Source organism: Protobothrops mucrosquamatus, unplaced genomic scaffold (genome assembly GCF_001527695.2).
Source record: "Protobothrops mucrosquamatus isolate PMUCROS unplaced genomic scaffold, P.Mucros_1.0 scaffold5, whole genome shotgun sequence".
Lineage (NCBI taxonomy): Eukaryota > Metazoa > Chordata > Lepidosauria > Squamata > Viperidae > Protobothrops > Protobothrops mucrosquamatus.
This window is the reverse complement of record NW_015386392.1, coordinates 2,555,336-2,563,959: the sequence shown is the minus strand read 5'-3', so window position 1 is coordinate 2,563,959 and position 8,624 is coordinate 2,555,336.

Below are 8,624 nucleotides of genomic sequence, written 5' to 3'. Positions count from 1 at the left end.
CAAAAAAAAAAAAGGTTCAATCAATCAATTTCAACTTCTTGCGGGGAAAAAAAAGATCTTGCAAAGTTGGAATTGATTGATTGAACTTTTTAGTCCCACCCAGTCTGCCGTTACCACCGCAGCCACGCCCACCCAATGGGCCACACCCACCCAATGGGCCACATCCAGCCAATGGGCCACACCCATCCAATGGGCCACACCCACCCGGCACCCGCCGATGCATAAGTGGGTTTTGGGTTGCAGTTTGGGCACTCGGTCTCTAAAAGGTTCGCCATCACTGTACTAGGGTCTATTTACAACCTGGATTCAAGGTTCTGGACATCAAGGGCCCCCTCAGTCATGTGACTGAACTTCAGGTGCTGGTTTGCAGCGGCCCAACAGCCACATGACCTCATTTTATGACAGTTTTGCCAAAACCTGACATTTACTTCCAATTTTTGACAAAACCACATCCACAGTGAACCAATGGTTAACTTAACAACCATGACATTCACTTAATGACTACTGCAAAAAATGTTGTAAAATTGAGTCAGTGACATGACAAATCCTTTTTGCAACCGTCATGACTTACTTTACTATTGTTGTAAGTTAAGGAGTACTTGTAGTTGACAAAATTATTTTTCAGGCTTGGCTCTGCTTTTACATATGCAACATTTGCCTCCATGAAGATCTGGTCTTAAATTCCCTTTTTTGGACAAGTTCAACCATTAGAATTGTCACTTTTAGCAGAGAAATACTGTTGTTATTAAGGACAATATATTGCAACATGGCTTGCCTTTTCTTTTCAAATCATAATATCAGATGCTATTTGTGTTTCAGCAAATAAACATTCACTGGCATAGATCCCTCATTACATTTGCCAGGTCGATAAGAGACAACTGGAACTTTGAAATGTTTTCCCAGCTAGAAACTCTGCTAAAGGTTAAGTGGGAGTGATCATAAAGGGAAAGGCAGAATTGGACACTGAAAAATGGTTTGATTTATATTCAATCTCACTATATTTTGAATTTTATATGCTTTGGAACTGGGAACAAGAGTATTAAAAATCACATTTTTTCTGAGGAATGGTGGCTTTTTAAATAAGATTAGGGTTCTTGCCAAACTCAGTAATGCATGTGAAAATGTGACTAACAGTCTTCATTAGAAGTGATCAAAAACAATTTTCAAAGATGGAACAATCGCAAGATGTCCTCTGTTTGACATTTTGACACTTTTTTTAATGAAGAGGATATATATTAATCCAAAAGAACTTTACACATGTATACAGTGGAGAGATATTTGGATGGAAGAGTCAAAGGAATCACGATGATGTCTGTGATAACACAATCAAAACCCAACCATTATTAACATGTGAGTTGTGTGCACTGCAGGTAAATAGGGAGTGGAGCTATAATTATGAAAGTATGGCCATTATTTTGCTTGTGAACCCTCACCTCTCCACAGAAATATCTCTACCATGTTTCCTGCACATTTATTATTGGTTACAAATGGAAGTATAGATATTCTTGACTTATGACAATTAAGGCCAACATTTCCATTGCTAAGCAAGGCAATTTTTAATACTTTTTGTCCCATATTACGACCTTTCTTGCAGAGTTATTAATTAAATAAGTGCAGTTGTTAAGTGAATCATATGGTCATTAAGTGAATCTGGCTTTCCCCATCGATTTTAATTGTTGGAAGCTGGCTAGGAAGGTTGCAAATGGTGACGGAGGGACAATGCAACTGTCATAAATACATGCCAATTGCCAAACACCCAAATTTTGATCATGTGATCATGGGGATGCTGCAAGTCGTCATAAATCACTGTTTTCAGTGCCATTGTAATTTCAAACGGTCACTAAACAAATGGTTGTTAAGTCAAGAATTATCTATATTTTGACACCCAAAAAATCTTAATGCAATTTCATTTTTTAAGAAAGATCCACTAATGCAAATAATGAAATACAGTAGAAACAAACTAGCTAAAACACGAAACATAGAGTAAGTGGTTGTAACCTCAGTTTGAGGAATTATTTTTCTTGTTCCGATTTATTGGTGCAAGGTGGACTTTAGAGAGCGACTTTTCATAAAGGTGTGTGTGTGTCCAGTTGAGAAACCTTCTCCCAATTGTATTGTGTTGATTCCAATGGAAAAAGTAGATTTGTCCAGGTATCAATTAATTCTCAGTCCAACCCACCTCAGAGGGCTATTGCTGTGGGTAAAATGGAAGCAGGAGAATTAGGCATGTTCACTGCTTTGAGTTATGTATAAAAAGGTGGATAAAAACAAATCTAATAATACTGAATATATAATATCTATTTTAAGGTCTTTTTTTTTTTAGCCCACGGGGCATCCAAAGGTAATTGCCATAGGTTGCAATCCATAACTGGAAGGATTTTTTCCCTGGTTTTCTTTTCCACAAAAAAAGGTCCACAATTATTTAACCACACAGCATGCAGTCCTCATGATCTGGTCGACTAGGTAGAGTTAGTTTGACTCAGAGTTTTTGGTCATTCGAAGATGGGTAGACTTCAACCCCCAGAATTCCTCAGGCCTCCGCACAAGCCACGCCCCCTGGATCGCCGGTTGTTTTGGGCTCGCGCTCCCCCCTCCGTAGCAGCGAGGGCGCCGTGAGAGGCGCTCAGGATGCTTCTCGAGGCGCGTCGCCGCCGCCTCCGCCGCCTTCCGCACCGTCGTGGCCACACGGGTGAGTGCGAGGCAGAGACGGAGAAAGAGGAGGCCCGGCGTTCTCTCTGGAGACGGCGGCTCGGGGAAAAGCGGCGTTGAGGGCTGCGGAACCAGCTCGGGCCTGGGGAGGGGGGGAAGTGAAACAAATCCCCGCAGCGCCCCTTATTGGTGGGAGGACGAAACGACCTCCGCAGGTCACTTGGCTCAACGGCAGGGCCGGCGAGGCTCGGAGGGGCTGCTGGGGCCGGCCCGGACGGCTTCCCCTCTCCCTTGCCACGCTGCCTCTGCTCCTCCTCCTCCTCCTCCGGAGCGAAGGGGGGAGGGAGGGCGCCGAGCCCCCCCAGTCCTTGCCCCAGGTGAGCAGCTGATCTGCCTGGCCTTCCTCTTCTTCCCCGCACGGCAGACGGCCCGGGGGTCTCGGAGGCGGACGGCTGCTGGGCTCCCGGATCAGCAGGCCGTTCGGGTCTAGTCAGGCCAAAGAGGGGAAAACGGGTGGGCCGTGTCGGGGGAGGGGAGGGGAGGGGGGTCCTGGGAAACTTAGCAAAAGAGAGCTGCACTGTAAAAGCCTGGTTTGTTTGTGGTGTGTGTGTGTGTGTGTGTGTGTGCGTGCGCGTGCATGTGTGTGTGGATGCATGCATGCATGTTTGTGTCTGCAACTCAGAGTGTACTTCAAGAGACTACCCGGACTTAACTATCTGTGTCCTTTTCATCATCTTGCTGCATACCGTCCGCGTGGATTGATTAAATTGTGCCAACAAATCGGGGTTGACTTTGAGCAACCACACAGGTAGGTCTTCACCAGGAAGATTCGTCCCTAACCTGGTCTTTCAGGTCTTCTACTGATGCATCCATCGCTGTTGCAACAGAGTCCATTCACATTCCTAATGGTCATTCCTTTCTGTTGGGCTCCCACCTTTCCCCCAGCATCAGAGCCTTTTCCAGAGAGCTGGGTCTTCTCATAATGCTTCTGAAAGAGAGGGACAAATTGCAGGCTTTTGGAGGCAGTCAAGGTTCTGTTTGCATTTGCGCTTTGATATACAGAGCTGCGTTTCTGTTTAAACTGGAAAGAAGATGCCTTAGTCCTGTTTAAGTGAAAATACCTGAAATGATTAGCCTTGCAAATGATTAGTTGACTAAATTTGTTTTGGAGGCAGGACTTGCGAGAGGATTTAAGAGTCTTAATGGATCATAGGGTGAAATGTTATGAAAGAGTGATGCAGTGACTCAAAAAGCCAGTGCAGTATTTATTACAAGGCATTGGCAGAAGAATTGCATCCAGATCAGTGGAGGTAATTGTTTCATTATGCTCTGCGTTGGTTTCAGCTCAGGGCATAGTGTTCGGGCATTGTGCTTTGAAAGGAACTGTTTCAGAGCACCCAGAGAGTTAAGGAGTCTGGAAGCCAGATTGTGTGAGGAATGGATCAAGGATCTGAGTATGTTTCTGTTGCAGAAGAAAAGGCTCAGGGGAGAGATGTCTACAAAGATCTAAAAGGCTGGTGCATGCAGAGTGCTTAAGTGAATGTGTTCTCTACTGAGACCGAAGAAAGGAGAACTACTGGTAGCTGAAATTAAAAGAAAGATTGACCGCTGAATATTAGGCAGAAGTTGCTGTCGGTAAGAGCAGAACAGCCTTCTTTAAGCAATGCTGTTCTTTTTGCTGGAGATATTTAAATGGGGTTTGAATGAGTAACCTGTTGTGGAACATGATGGTTATATTATAAAATGAATACAACCAGTCAGGGACTGAATTGCTTTGAAGCTATTACCTGATTTTAGATAGTGATATATTTTCTTTCCATTTGATTCATAGCGAATTGATATTTAGAAATCATTTTCCTCAAACAGCCATAAACATTTCAAGTTTGTAAAATTGGTCGAAGTTGTATGAATGTGATAACAAGTTTAAAACTGTGGGATTAAATAACTTGTAGAATCGAAAATCCAGTCTTGGTGTGCTTGTCAGAACCAGCTGACAGAATTTGACAGAATTTTTTCCTTGAGTGAATAATATCAGTCTAGTTCCAGGAAAATAAGTCAAGTTAACAGCATAATAGAAAAATACAAGCTGGTAGATTCACATGTCTTCATGGGAATATAAACTCGAAACTCATGTTCTTAGGTACATACATACACTAAAGAATGTGCTGATATTATCAATAAACTACTCTTGGTGGTTTTATCATACAGTAATTTTTTTGCAGTCTTCCATGAAGTACACAAGAATTAATGCTTAAATGTTATTTGAGGAATAGCAAATCAATTCAAATTATTTCTGTTGTGGAGATTACAAATAAAAAGAATATGGAATGGTTAGGTTCCACAAAGGAAATGCGTGTTAAATACAAGTCATATATATACTAAAACACTCCTTGTAGTCCTGTTTGTAATCTTCAATTGGGTGAGAATCAGTGTATCTGAAATGGGCTAACAACTTACAGAATTCATCCGAACTTTGGAATCCATTATTATCATTATCCATTATTCCCGTGGGATTAAAATTTGGTGAAGTTATGGCCACTTGAGTGCTGCTGCTTCCAACGCTCTCTGCTAGCTTCCCATAAGGAAAGTCAATGGAGAAGCTGGAAATTACTCCTGCTTTTTCCCCCCTGTTAGTGGTTATTCTGTGCTTTTGTTTAGGTAAGAAAATTCCTCTGAAACAATGACCCAGCAGGGACTGGTTAATAAATATATGTATGAATATGGTTTGAGTAGAGTAGGAACAGCTTAGCTATTTATTTGAGATTTTGATTAAAAAGACTTACTGAGAAATGTTGGCAGCTAAACTAAGAATCTAAGGTGCTAAAGGGTCAGCTGCTTAAAATGCTGCTGAGTTGGGTTGACTTCTGGTGATTGTGTGGGAAGATATCTGATATTGGGACCCAACTTCAGAACAAAATCTGTAACTTTTCCAAGTGTATACTAGTGAGCTTCCTGATTCCATCCATCCATCCATCCAATCTATTGTCGTCCCCTGGTGCTGTTTCCTTCAAAAATGCCAAGCAAAATTGGCAAACTATACAGTATATCAAATGCCCAAGCTATGTGAGTTTCTTTTAGGCTGATTGTCACTTCAAAGATTAGAGGAGGGCAGGAGTTAAATATCCCACAGGATTTTTTTTTTCCCTAGGGGCAGAAAGCTTTGCTGCCTCCTGTGGTTTCTGTGCTTTAGTAATTTCCACATTCTGTCTGAGCAGTGACCTTTTTTTCCTGTGTGAAGTTCACTTAGAGAATGACAAAGCTGCATTAGATCACCTTCATCTCCTTTTGTGGCCTGACATTAGAATAGCATAGAATAACAGTGTTGGAAGGGGATCTTGGAGGTCACCTAGTCCAGTGATGGCGAACCTTTTAGAGACTGAGTGCCCAAACTGCAACCCAAAACCCACTTATGTATCGCCAGGTGCTGGGTGGGCGTGGCCTGCTGGGTGTGGCCTGCGGGGTATGGCTACGGTGGTCATGGCAGATGGGTGGGCATGGCCAGCTCAATGTTGCTCCTGAGAAGGGACGCCTGTGGGGGCCAGGCAGGGTTGGGGGAGATCCAGGGCGTCTCTGGCGGGTGGGGCAGTGGGCAGGAAGCTCGTCCTGCGGGGTGAGGTGAGGCAGGGCAGGGGTGCCATTGTCACAGGGCAAGGCGAGGCAGGGGCCAGGGCGGCTGCTGCCTGACATCATCGGCCCCCACACACAGAGGACAGTGAGCACATGGGTGCTGGGATGCATCCAGCCACGTGGGACTTCAGCGAGTTAGCGGGCGGCTGGTTGAAGAGGGACAGTTGCCATCTCTGGGGCACGGCTCCTGTGCTCACAGAGAGGACTCTGAGTGCTGCCTCTGGCACGCGTGCCATAGGTTCGCCACCACTGATCTAGTCCAACTCTCTGCTCGAGCAGACCTTAATACCATTTCAGACAAGTGGCTGTCCAGTCTCTTCTTGGAAGCTCCAGTGATGGAGCACCCACAATCTCTGAAGGCAAGCTGTTCCACTGGTTGATTGTTCTCACTGTCAGGAAATTCCTCCTTAGTTCTAGGTTGTTTCTCTCCTTGAATAGTTTCCATCCATTGTTTCTTGTCCTACCTTCTTGTGCTTCGTAAAATAGTTTTACTTCCTCATCTTTGTAACAGTCCCTCAACATGACAAACATGGCAACATGATATTGACTGGTTTGTTCCTCCAGGGAGGCTGGAGCCGATGGAAGAGCTACCAAATGCAGCTGGGCCCAGATCTATCTATCTATCTATCTATCTATCTATCTATCTATCTATCTATCTATCTATCTATCTATCTATCTATCTATCTATCTATCTATCTATCTATCTATCTATCTATCTATCTATCTATCTATCTATCTATCTATCTATCTATCTATCATCTATCTATCTATCTATCTATCTATCTATCTATCTATCTATCTATCTATCTATCTATCTATCTAATCTATCTATCATAAAAAATAAAGAATGATTTGTGATTCCTAAATAGATTTTAGGAATGAGAACAATGAGGCATCTTGTTTATAAAAGAGGGGTAAGATTAAGATATGTGAGAGAAGAAACCTACCTACATAGCATTTTGAAAATATGGGACCTCGTTGGGAATTTGGATTTGCTCATGCTCAGAGTTCTTAATAAGTCAAATGGTCCAGGTACTTCCTCTGCAACTAAGGATTTTGCATGCAGATAATCAAGGTTTCTTCTGCATGAAGGAATAATATAAGCCTTTTTTATGGATCAGATTAAATGGAGATTCTTACAATTTTGAGAAATTTCACCATCCATTAGTTGATTATTACTCTGCTGTAAATGACTTTTCTAGCTCGCTCCAAACAATATTAAAGTTTATGCCTTCTCACACAGAGATTGTCTGGTAAAGTTTTAGAACAGTGGGGCACCACAAATATAGTTGTGCACATTTTAAAATTGATTTGGAAGAAATACTCCAGAACATAAACAGGTGGTGCTTGACTGCATTGTAAAATTGGATGTGACTGACTTAAGAACTGCCCTGCGTAGCAATGGAAATTCTGATCTCTATTGTGGTTATAAAAGTTGAAGACTACCTGCAAAAGTTTAGTAACAGAATTGTAGCCCACTGTGGTGCGTGAAGACTACCTGTGTTAAACAACACATGAACTGTCTTGTGTCAGCACCAGATTACTACATTGGTTCCAGCTGCACTTATTAAGTGACACATCCATAGTTATTAGGCACAACATCATGTGACTGATTATGATTTCCCCATTGACTTTGATTTAGGAGTTGCATTAATTTTTGAAACTTTAAAGAGCTACATTTTTAAAGACTAACATGGAAAGCTGAATAAAAGATTGGTGCTTCAGTGAATAGGAGTGAAGAGTTATACCAGCTCAGAAGTATTTTTTCCAATATTTTTTAGAATTTTCCAGGTCCTGCAGAGAAATGCTTCATAAGTTCTCTTCTCCCTGTCCTATGTTACAAGATCATTGAGTTCATCTTACATGAATCACAGATATTTAAGATTAGGAAAATACATAATAATCTTTGAAGTATTCAAGGATTTTATATAGGCAAAGGTATTATTCAAGAACTGGGTCATATGATTGATTCAAAGAGGCTATTTTTGTGTATTTAAATATTCCCCCTGTGGGTTTGTTGTATTTGATGCAGGACTAGTTATAGAAACTTTTAATGTAAAATGAATACTGATTGTGTGCTTTGAGTTTGAGAGAGAAAGTATTGTGAATTTCAAAAGAATAACTCACATGTATATAATTGCTAATGTTAGTAGAGATCTATAAACCGGTAAGAAAGAGGACATTGAATACAAATTATGTCAAGAGTTTAGAAAAATCTTGCTTGCAGTTTTAACTACTCTATAGATCAGTGATGGCGAACCTTTTAGAGACCAAGTGCCCAAACTGCAACCCAAAACCCACTTATGCATCGTTGGGTGCCGGGTGGGTGTGGCCCATTGGGTGGGTGT